Source organism: Quercus robur, chromosome 9 (genome assembly GCF_932294415.1).
Source record: "Quercus robur chromosome 9, dhQueRobu3.1, whole genome shotgun sequence".
Classification (NCBI taxonomy): Eukaryota; Viridiplantae; Streptophyta; class Magnoliopsida; order Fagales; family Fagaceae; genus Quercus; species Quercus robur.
Window position 1 is genome coordinate 30,936,092 of NC_065542.1, and position 12,233 is coordinate 30,948,324.

At 33.2% G+C, this 12,233-nt stretch overlaps 1 long non-coding RNA gene across 1 annotated transcript; it reads right to left on the bottom strand.

The window, feature by feature from the left end:
• Nucleotides 1-522: 522 nt before the first annotated feature.
• LOC126700555 (uncharacterized) lies at nt 523-2,610 on the bottom strand. The gene is made up of 2 exons (XR_007647227.1): nt 2,457-2,610; nt 523-1,144 (listed from the first exon to the last, which is right to left on the bottom strand). It is a non-coding gene; the product is annotated as an uncharacterized LOC126700555 (long non-coding RNA).
• Between the last annotated feature and the right edge of the window lie 9,623 nt (nt 2,611-12,233).

Consider the following 12,233-nt stretch of genomic DNA (forward strand, 5'->3'; position numbering starts at 1 on the left):
ACTGCAGCGGGAGTGGGACTTTCGTGTGAACGAGTCCAACGCTCTGCACGATGATCTCGTGCGAATCGGAGCGCCTCTTGTTGATCGTGTCTCACTCACACTATCACGACAAAATATGCATCAATATGAGCGTGCAGTGACAAAAAAAAAAAAAAAAAAAAAAAAAAAAAAAAAAAAAAAAAAAAAGAGAGAATAATCTGATGATACTGCGTAGGTCCAAGTATCACATGCTACAGCTAGCGGAAGAGCTGGCCGCCAACACGAACCGGCAACTCACTCCGACGGAACGTAACAATGTCCTCAACTACGAGGACTACCTGTCAGAGTGAATGCCTATGTGGTATGTGTGTTATGTCTAGGTTAAGTCAATAATGTTAGTAGCATTAGTGTTCGATATGCAATGCATGCATATTGGTGACATCGTGTAAGTTACTTTAAGTTTTCTGTGTTATGTTGTAGGTGCTTATTGTTATGTTCTAGGTGCTTATTGAAAAACATCAATCATGTGTGGGAATATTTGACTTTTATGCGTTCTGTGGGAATAAAGTAGATTACGAATAATGTGCATGGTCCTCACAATCAATAATAAGGTTTACATAGTACAAATGCAACAACAGTGACCCACATACATTTAAAACATAGTTAACAAAAATAGTTAAATAACAAAGTCTAATTACACCACGACACGATTAGTCTTCATCTGACATCTCCACGTCTGACTGATAAATGGGATCAGCAAGAAGTGATTGCATGAATTGTGCGTGCTCGTACCACCCTCGCTCCACTGACTCTCGAATCTCGACTTGGGTCCGATATCGATTAAGATGTATCTTCATTCGATTATTTTCTTCTCTTATGCGGTTCAATGCTTTACGAAGTTTGTCAATCGTGTCTCTAGGCATCTGCGATGCGAGTCGCCGAGGCACTGGCAACTTAAAACCAGTCAACTCATCATAAAACATTTGTTGTTCACAAAATAACCAATCCCACTCCTGTCTCATGGTATTGTGAACATAAGCACTATTTCGCAGATTTGGATTGATTGGATAGCTAAACTCATCTTCCAATACCCAGCAACGACCCATAGCAGTGAACACATCGTGAGGCCTATAGAGTTGTGGGTTGCCAGAACCAGACATTGACACTGAATACAATAACATCAACTGATCAAGTTAATAGTGTGCATCAATTATTAGTAAATAATGTAATGCTGCATAAGATGGTACATGACAGTGGCGGAGGTAGGATTTCAATTCAGGGGGGGCAAGCTTAGAAGTCAAATTAACCCAAAAAAAATTATATATATATATATTCAAAAAAATTATAAAAACAACTATAAGTGTCATACAAAAACTATGTAAACTATATTTACACATTTAAGTTAATACTATAAAATAAATTGTGGAAATAAATAAATTTTAAAAATATTTAAAATATAGCAATTTACTTGCAAAGTTGTATACACATCTCACTATCTTTTCTTGATTGTTTTTGAAACTATAGGAAAAGTTCGACTTTCTTTTTATTTTACAAACTAATTAAAATTTTAGTTCATAGCATAAACCCACAATTTAAAATTGAAATGTCAACAAATTGAGGACCAAAAAAAAAAAAAAAAAATTGTGTACAATATAGGACTATCGATTGACATATAAGAAAGACACTACAATGCATTATTATTATGCTAGGCTTAAGTGCATGATAATTAAAAGCTAACAGCTAACAAGTTAAAGCTCTTGGTGTGTGTTATTGTGCCTAACGGAAATTCTTCTAATTATTTTTGCTTCTGTCACGAAACTTTTTCCTTGTTTCCTATTTTTTTTCCTTACACGGTGTCATTGACTTAGGTAAGCTTGTCATTTTCCCTCTATTTCAGCACGGCCAGGAAGCTTTTTTCCTGATTTGTGTTTATTTTCTGCATCAAGGAGGGTAAAGCATTCTAAATATTCCCTAATAGTAGTACATATGGAATATTTTTGGACAAGTCAAGGGGGGCACTTGCCCCCTGTCCTCCCCCCCCCCCCCCCCCCCCCCCCCCCCCGACTCCGCCTCCGGTACATGACAAAGACATTCATCAATTTGTGTACTATTACATGCTAAAAATTAAATACTAACACTCAAATTTTACCATAACCATTACACACATAACACGCAATATAACCCAATGTACACACATAACATTTATCACCATTTCTATTGATCCTCGTACGTTTCTTGTAACATCAAACAACGCCAAACAACTAATATACCTCTAAAATACCATTCAAGAAAATACACATAACCCTCATTCAAGAAAATACCACAGCATAAGTAATACAAATTATTAAATGAAAATTAAACTCTAACAAAAAACATACATTATGATTGATAAATTTTTATAATATCTACAACTATGTTTACCAACACAATAATAAAATTCTCAATGTATTTCAAAGAAGAGAATGAGTTAGGAAAACCTGAGATGATGGAGAGAAAACGCGTGCCCCTGACCGAAAATTCTAAGAATGAGGAGAATATCTGAAAATGATGAGGAGAACTGCATATAGCAGAAGAACTCGATTATAAAAGAACCGAGTATTAATAACTCGATTTCCTATTAATCGGGTTCAGCTTCACGTGTGTACAACTGATGTGAAATGACGTCAGAATAGCATAAAACTCGGTTATATAATAACCGAGTAAACCGAATAACTCGATTATCGGTTATTCGGGTTTTAAGTACTCGTTTTCCACATTGACGAGTTCCAAACAGTAACGCTGGAATATTTTATTGCCCAAAAGCCAAGCTGGAACACCAGCGTGGCTAGAACCTGCCCGCAACTCGATTTCTTCATAATCGAGTTACTTAAGTAACTCGCCGTTACGGAGATCGAGTATACAAACAGGGGCACGCCCCTATATAGTTTCGAAACAGGGGCATTATGCCAAATATGTTTCCCAAAAAGGGCAAAGGGCCAGAATCCTCGAAGAAGTCCTCGTCAAAGTTTTCAATGCATAAAAATCAAGTACAGTACTCATCAAAGTTTTTTTTTTTTTGATACGAAGTCCTCGTCAAAGGTTTTTTTTGCTAAACAAGTCCTCGTCAAAGTTGATAGGAACACGACATTTCCAGATTTCCTATGCAGAAAAATCTTTTATTTTATTTTATTTACGAAGGTAATCAAAGTTATTAATTTATCTCAGTCTTTCAAATAAATCTATAAAACATGAGATTTATAACTTTAAAATTTTTCATGGATTACTGAAGTATGATGATTGATATTTAAGGCTTCAAAAACAAAACTAATTAAAATACTTACCCTCTCCTTCCCAAAATGTTGATTTTGTTTAGAAAATTAAAATTTTTGAGGAATTATCATTTAATGTATTGTTCATCTCCATCAATTAAAAAGATACAAATTTCTAGTACCATAATGTATCGAACAAATCTTGCCTCTTTTCTTTTCTTTTTTTTTCTTTTTTTTTTTAGTGTATAATTGTATAGATATTTTCCCTTAATGCTACTCAAAAATGTATTATCTATACTATTTAAGGGACTTCCCCTAATTGAGATTTTCAATTTAGATGTCCAAAATATCTTCAAAATCATTGTTTAAAAAGTTTAAATAATATGATTAAATATGTAAAATTACTAATTAAAAAACTCCAAAAAAAAATAGTTTGCACGTTTCTGCCCCACAGGGCCGGCTCTATGGTGGAGCAAAAAATGCAACCGCCTAAGGCCCCAAGTAAAAAAAAGGCCCCTAAATTTTAACCAATAGGATTATTTATAATCAATAAATAAAATAAATTTTTTAATTAGATGAAAAAAAATAAAAAAATAGAGAAAAATGCAACGTCGTGCACAATATTTTTCACAACACTTTTACAACTAATGCTAAGTAGCAAGTTATTACAGCCTATTATTGATGGCAAAAAAATAATTATAGTGATATTTTCAAATAAAAAACAAAAAACAGTTTAAAATCTAGGATTTGTTGTAAAAAATATTGTGAATGTTGCACTTCTAAAAAAAAAAGAATAATAATAAGAGTTTAATTAGCAAACTTTTACTAGTTTTCATCTAAATCTACCACTAGCACCACTGTTTTACTTATCACTATCAATTTACCACATCAACAAGTATGAAAAATTTTGTCAAATTTTTTTTTGTCTTAAAAATTCAAAAAAAAAAATATTCTATGTAGTTCATGTTAATTAGTAGTAATTTTGCATCTAAATAAGATGATCAATTTTCACCTTAGGCCCCCAAATGTATCAAGCCGCCCCTGCTGCCCCAGTCTCTTTTTTTTCTACTCTCCCGTTTTCTAACATGAAGGGATAAAACTGCTCATGCTCCTAAATTTTACCTAATTTTTTTTTAAAATTTATTTAAAAATAACCACATTTCTTCCTCACGTCGTCTTTCTTTTTCTTTTTTTCCTAATGTGAATGGATAAAACTGCTTTTTTTTCTTTTTCTTTTTCTTTTTTATATAGTCTCCCTTTTCAAATTTACGTTCTTTTTTTTTTTTTTTTTTTTTTTTTTTTTTTTTCTAATTTCCAAAACAAATGGCCACAAGTTTTTACTTTTTACTTTTTAGCACCATTAGTGTTTTTTTTTTTTTTTTTTAATTTTTTAACCATCTAAAAAATGCACCATTAGTAGACTACTTTCAAAATATTTTTTCAAAAACAAATCTTTTTTTCTTTAAAAATTAGCACACATTATCTCATCTTACACATTTATAGGCCTGTACACAATGTGATGTGGCCAATTTTTTTTTTTTTTTGGGTTGGGGGGGGGGGGGGGGGGGGGGCGCGGATATTGCACCACACCTATAGGGTGTGGTTTCCCCTCATGCTTGACCACACCTCACATGTAAAGAGTAAGAGCCGGTCTACACCAAGTTCGGTTGACCATAGCGAGGCAGTGTGGTTAATTCAATGCAAAAATAAAATGAACAAATAATTTTAAAAAAAGAATCATCAAGCAACCCACATAGAAATATCAAACAACCCAAATATTCAAAAAAAAAAAAAAAAAAAAAAAAAAAAAAAAAAAAACCAAACGAAAAAACAAATAAATAGACAACACATGTTCAAAATCTTTCACAAAATTTTCAAATAAATTCTCCATCTTTCTAAAAAGCATTACAAGGAGAAGCAGGTATATATTGAGCATTATATAAATTTTCATACCAGGAAGAAAAGCATAGAAAGGAGAACCATAGTAGCTAGGTATTAAGCATCAAAACATTCCCTTGAAATTTCTAGATAATAATTGTGACAAAGAGGAGAGATGAGAGGGGAAACCTTGGAAACGATGGCATCTAGTGGATGACGGTGGTGGGCCTGGTGGCGAAGGCAGGGGCTGAGGAATGATAGAGAGAGAGGGGGGGAAAGGGGGAGAGGCGGACGAGAGATAAGAGAAGACAAAATTTAAAAGAGATTCAAAAATTTAACCTAAGTTCTAACTAAAACGACATCATTTTGAACCTATTATTAAAATTAATATTAGTTCCAAAACGACGTCATTTTGTATGAAATTTAAAAAGAAAAATTAAATGGAACAATGTAATTTTAAATCACTAAACTTAATTCTATTTTTTTTTCTTTTCTTCCTTCCTTCTCCTTTCTCACTTTCATGCCTCTCTTCTCTACTGCACTAGTACTCTCTCTCTCTAGAAATTTCTTTTATTTTAAAACTGAAACATGATTACATATACATGGCGGTCGGTTCGGTTACACATTGGAATGCAAAACCCACAACTGCTCACCGCACCGGCCATCATCGGTACTTGCAAATCATCTTCAACCACCGCGCCATACACCTCCGGTGAAGCTCAAATGGGTGCAGTTTAGATTGATGTAGACCAATTTTGTTGACTGTGGGCGGAATCTAAACAGGCCTAGTCATTTCATCAAAATCTCCCATTTCAAAAAGGTTTGTTTCCTTTGAAATTGTTGAAATTATTAATTTATTAGTTTGTATATTTTGGTTTCGTAATTTTTTACTAATCTCACATGTTTTTTAATCTCTGTTTCTTTATATTTTTCCCATGGGTTTATTCTTCTGAATTTATGTGCATTATTTCTTTATCTTTTATCTTTCTCCATTAGCCATGGAAATCTATTACCAATCAGGCATTCTTTATCTGAATAACTTTCATATGCAGACTGCCAGTATTTGCAAACCATAGTCAAAGTCAAGTTATCAACACATTGCAGGCCATCCATAACCATCTGTAGACATGTAGAAGATCTGTTTGCAACTGAGACCAAGTTTCTTCTTTGCTCTCCACCTGATTTATTTCAAGTATAAAATAATATGCAATTCTAAATTACTTTTACAATCATCAATTAGTGAGAGAAGTAATTATGGGATTAAACTTTCTCAAAGAATTAGTGATCATTTATTTTATGTAGCAATTATATTTGTCTCTCTTCTTAATTCCACACTTTTCCTAAAGAATCCCACGCTTGTGTAAAAAAGGGTTTTTCTTTTTCTTTTCTTTTGTAGGTGGAAAGGCAAAACCTTTAAGCAACCCAAGTCTGATAATAAATAGTACAACAAGCGAAAGAGCTAAGTTTTTAGTTAATTGAAATTTATGTGTATTTGTGTTTTCAAAGTTTGTAGCTTAATGGATTGGTAATTTGCTGACGTGCAGATATTCTTATGCAATATTCTAGGTGAAAATCTGCTTTGGTATTTTGTTAAACATAGATAAGAATGGATTTTTTTAAAGTGAAAATTCTACGTTAGTATAAACAATTGATTTAATTTAATAAAAGTTTTCTGTTGTTCTAAAACAGGAGTTAGAATAGTACATTTATAGATTTACTAATAATTTATATATAGGACTAAAATCCCTTTCACATATTTTTCGTATCCCCCACCCCCCCCCCCCCCTCCCTTTTTTGTTCAAACCTTCACAAAATAAATTTGTTTCTATATTTTTTATATCTTTTTTTTTTTTATTGCACTATAATACTTCTTGATTTTTTCGGCAGCATGGGAATCATAGAAAATTAAAGGAAATTTGAAATTTTTATTATTAGTTAATTGTCGAGAACTTTTTTTTTTCCAACAACCAAAATATTGCCATTAATAACTCACTTTTTAACTTATTTGCAGGTTGATTTAATAGATTAAGAAGAGTGGTTTGGTTTTGCTCCACCAAATTATCAAAGACCGTTATCTTCTTCTTTTTGGTTGAAGGGGTGGTTGAAAAATGGATATTGGTGCTTGAATAGTAATGCACATAGCAAGTCCAGTACGTATGTAAAGAATTTATATAGTTGAATATCAAAGATTCATGTAATTTTTTGTATGTTTTATTTTGTGATTCAATGTCTTGATGTCAAAATTAATATCCCCACCTGTGGTGAATACTAATTATAATTATATTTTTGGTATGTATTATTAAAAAAAAATTGTTGTTGTAAGCAACCAAACAACATTCCAAAAGTTGCTTTGAATAATGGTGGATGAAATAAAGATTGATTTTTGAGTTAAAGCATTCTCCTCCTCGTTTGGAAATGCAAAACATTTGCATTATTGATCCTAAAAGACTACATCTCATCACACCTCTATGTTTTTCAATGAATGAAAAAATACATCTATTCTGAATTAAGATAAATAAATAAAAAGTTTTAGCCTTCCAAAAAAAAAAAGTATAAGCATGCACTCATGCGCGTGCTTAGAAACTCTTCTATTTTTTTTTAAAGGTTAATAATTTTCATTCATCATAATATGCGATTGTTCCATTCTTCAATCAGAAAAACATCTAGAGGTGTGATGAAATTATGCATTTGTGGGTGAAATAATTTTTTCATATAAATCTCATCACACCTCTAACTATTTTTGTGATTGAAGAATGAAACAATCGTGAATTATGATGAATGAAAATTATTAATCTTTAAACAAAAATAGAAGAGCCTCTAAGTACGTGCATGAGCATGAGCTAAGAGGCTAGTCTATACTATCTATAAGAGAATTCCTTTCTTTGTACTAGACTTTTATATGATTCAGAAATACTTCTAAACCTTAGGTTTAACAGGAAAAAAAAACTTAAGAACAACCCGATAAAATATATCTCAAACTTTACTTAAAATGCCTACAAAATAAGACACTCTTATATTAATTCATGTTTTCAAAACAGACTTATCCAAAATTAAATTTTTTTTTAAAAAAAAAGGAAAATTATGACACTGGACCAAAAAAAAAAATCCTCATTGCACACGCAAAGCAGATGTAGTGAGGCTACTATATATATATTGTGCTAATAAAGAGATTTTATATAAATGCTTACATTTAAAACTCAATCTCATGTAAAAAGATTTTTATGAAAGATGGTAATGGCACTAATGTCCATTTTGGCTGCAATTTTCAGCTAAATTTATTCTACTTTCCTTTAGTCCTCCTTTATCCAAATTCACCATAACTTTCAAACATTAATTTTGATAGATATATCCAACTTGATGATACGACAAAAAGAACCCAAGGATGTCATAAAAAAAATATATATATACTTATTGTCGAGGGTTCTTTTAACGTTTCTTGTACCATAGACACGTGTTTTGATATTATTAGACAACATTTATTCTAGGCTCTTTCTAAGAAGGAAGTTGGGGCTGACACATCCACAGAATGGGCTCTAGGATCTCATTCTACCATTGCTAGTTTGTGCGCAAACATTAAGTCCAAAGCCCAAGGATGAGCTACAAACTGGGCTTATTCTACTGCTAACTTTTCCTAACTTTTGGCTGTGCAGTAAAGTTTTTTGTACTTTTTTTGCAGCATGAGTGACTTTACTCCATCTCTACTATGGCAGGAAGCTTTTTCTAGCCTCTGCTGCAGAACTAACTTTCCTTAGGTTTCTGTTGTGCAGTAAAGTTTTCTACACTTTTTAGCAGCGTGGATGACTTTTCTCCATCTCTACTATAAAAGGAATATTTTTCTAGCTTCTGTTGCGGAACTAACTTTCCTTAACTTTATGCTGTACAGTAAAGTTTTATGTTGTGCAGTAAAGCTTTCTGCTGTGCAATAAAGTTTTCTACACTTTTCTACAACGTGAATGATTACTCTTCCTTTTCTACTGTAGAAATACTTTTCTACTTCCTGCACATAAACAAATCTAAAACCCAAAGAAAATACCCATCAAGCAAATGCTAATTTACATAGGTTAGCATATTCTCAAATACAAATACATATATATAAATATATATATATATATGTGTGTGTGTGTGTGTGTGTGTGTGCATGTATATATACTTATATGTATTAACACACACACACACACACATACTCATATATATATATATATATATGGCAAAATAATAATTAGTTCATGTTAAAAGAAAAACACATAATAACAAAGAAATAAGAAAGCTTCAACAGAAAAGTTTAGCGAGCATAATAGCTAACACGGGAAATATGATAAAAAATGGGCTACAACAAAATAACTAGTACAACAAGTAAAGATACCATGACAAAATAATAAATACAGCAGATATAATAAAAGATGCCACAATAGAACAACTAATATGACAAATATAAATTCTAAGGAGCGAAAATCAAATGTATTTGCCACCAACATCAAGTGTGGAATCTTTTTGAGGAAAAAGTGAACCAAGAAGGAACATGAACTCCAACTTGAACAACCTTGTCATAGGCTTCTACTATCAAAACATTTTGGAGAATAGGCCTAAATGGCTACTAGCTGTTACTTTTGGGGGACTTTAAAGAGTGGATTTGCTAAAGAGGGAGGGGCAAGATAGTCTATTGATGCATACTCCTATTTTTGCCTGGTTTTCTCTCTTCTCTTTACCACTTTCTTTATTTACTTCTTTCTTTCTCTCCGCTCTTTTTACTCTTAGTTTCTTTTTGCTATCTTCCCATGGGTTGTTCCTACTACTATCTTGCAGTGGGTTGCTCCCCCCTTTCCTCATATATGGCTACCTCCCCTTTTTATGGTGAGCTTATTCAATAAGATTTCTCCTTTTTACCCTTAGGGCTTCACCAACTGTTTTTGGTTCGTTGTGGGTATTCCTTCAGGACTGCCCACCAACCCATTGGTTGGCCAACCACTACCATTGCTCAGTACACGTTTGCTACACCACTACTTGTTTCCCAACAAAATTCCTCTTTGTTTGGTTTTGCCGTGAGTCACTACCTTTCAGTTCCAAACGGATAAGAATTTGGGTTTTTCTCACCTACCTCTATGGCATGCATAAGATGGTCCCAACCATTTACTACCTCTTTTGGGTAAGATACCATCCCAGTAGGGTATATTCTCAAAAGAAGCCACGGGTAGAAACAAAATACAGATCCCTTTTCCCCCACCGCCAAACTACACCTTCTAAATTCCTTGATCGTGGGCCCACCTCCCTTGTATTGGCTAGCTATAGGTTGGTGGTGCTTCGGCCCTTATATGCTTACTCCACTATCTTCTATTTTTGCCTTATTTCATTCCCACATTGTTTCTACTGTAGCAGATTGGTTTTGTTTCATCCTACTATATGTCTCTTCTGCCCGAGTTTGTCCTTTGTGGAAGAGGATATAGGCTCTTCGGCTTGCCTTGTTTTCTTTTGTCTTTTCTTTGATTTTGTTTTCTTTCTCATCCATGCATTTTCTACTACTGTCTTTGTTTTTTTTCTTCATGCATTTCTTGGTATGTTTATCATTTCCTTTGATTTGGCTTTTCTTTTCTTCAGTTGACACTTTCTGCTGTTCCTTGTTTCTTTTCATCGTGTTTTTTCTTATTAATTTTCATTCCTATCATTTTATACAAAAGGATTTGAGCCTTTGTAGGCCAAATAGTGTTTATTAGATCAAAGGGTATTAGACCCGATTGGCCTTATTTTGCCAAAGCCATTCCCCTAAGGAAGCAGTTGAGTCAGTTGATGAAGAAGAAGAGCTGATGGAATCCAAATTTGAGAAGATGGATGAACAAAGATGACATCCATATAGCCTACTCAAAGTTGTACAAAGTTTCTGAGAAACATGAGAAACTTTATAGACTTGCTACAAAGAAGCTCAGTGAGGTGGAATTGGAACAAGAAGAACTCTCCACCAAGGTTGATGAAGCTAATCAGACCATTGGAGCTTTGTAGTTTGAGAACAATTTTCTAATTGAAAGGACCAAGAAATTGGATGCAAAATTGTTCCAAGTCAGAGCTCAATTGGAAAGGGCTTTAAGTGCCAAGCTGGATGAAATGCTCAACTTCCAGAAAACAACTTCTGACAAAACCGGTTTTGGGGTATGATCATTCTATCTCTTCTCATAATACTTCTACTAGTGCTCATAATAAAGTCATTTTTATCCCTCCTGCTAATAATGATAACTCTGAGGATAATGAACCTAAAATTGAAAGTGCAAGTGAGAGTAAAAATGATAAGGGAAAATCTATTATTGGAGCGCCCCCAAGACTATTAAGAAAGATACCAAGCAAAATGGCCATCGCTCTATCAGCAAGAAGTCTCAACCAAAGAAGCCACACTTCTGTCATCATTGTGGAGCATCCAGACACATTCACCCAAATTGCTATAAGTGGCTAGCCACTCAATAGAGCAATAGTGTGTCATCTTTTGGCAGCCAAAATCAACTTCAACTCTCTTTAGCTCCTCTTGGAGAACTTCTTAAGGCTATCATGCTTCTTTCGAACTTCAATGGATTCAATTCTCCTTCTTATCTACCCTAACAAAGATTCATGCAAAAGAAAGGTTCCTCATCTAGGTCTCCTATTTGGAAGGAAAAGGACTTCAAGTGATTCTATCACTTTTCTCCCTTATTGCTTGTGTGTTTGTCGCTTTATGTTTTCTATTTTGAGTTAGTCTAGTTTTTATTCTTTCTTTGTATATGCTTGCTTTGTTTTTCTTTTTTCTTTTTTTTTCTTTTTTTTTTAATAAAAAAGGGAAAATTAGAAAAATACAAAAGCAGTGTATGTTTGTGTATGTTGGTACTTGTGTACCTTGGATGGCCTTTGAAAAAAAGTTTCTTAACTTTGTATCACTTGTAGCTTAGATGAGCATATCAATGCATAACTAAACAATGTGAGCTTTGTGACTTATTTTTGTGATGGATATGGTTGGTCGATTTTTTATCATTCATATTCATATCACTCTTTTTGATGGGAATGACTAAAAAAATCTTAAGAGAAAGGTATAAATAACTATCTCACTACTAAAACTCATCAATCATAAAACATCTATGTGCAATTCATAAAAGCCGTGTTCGGTAAGGTGTAGCA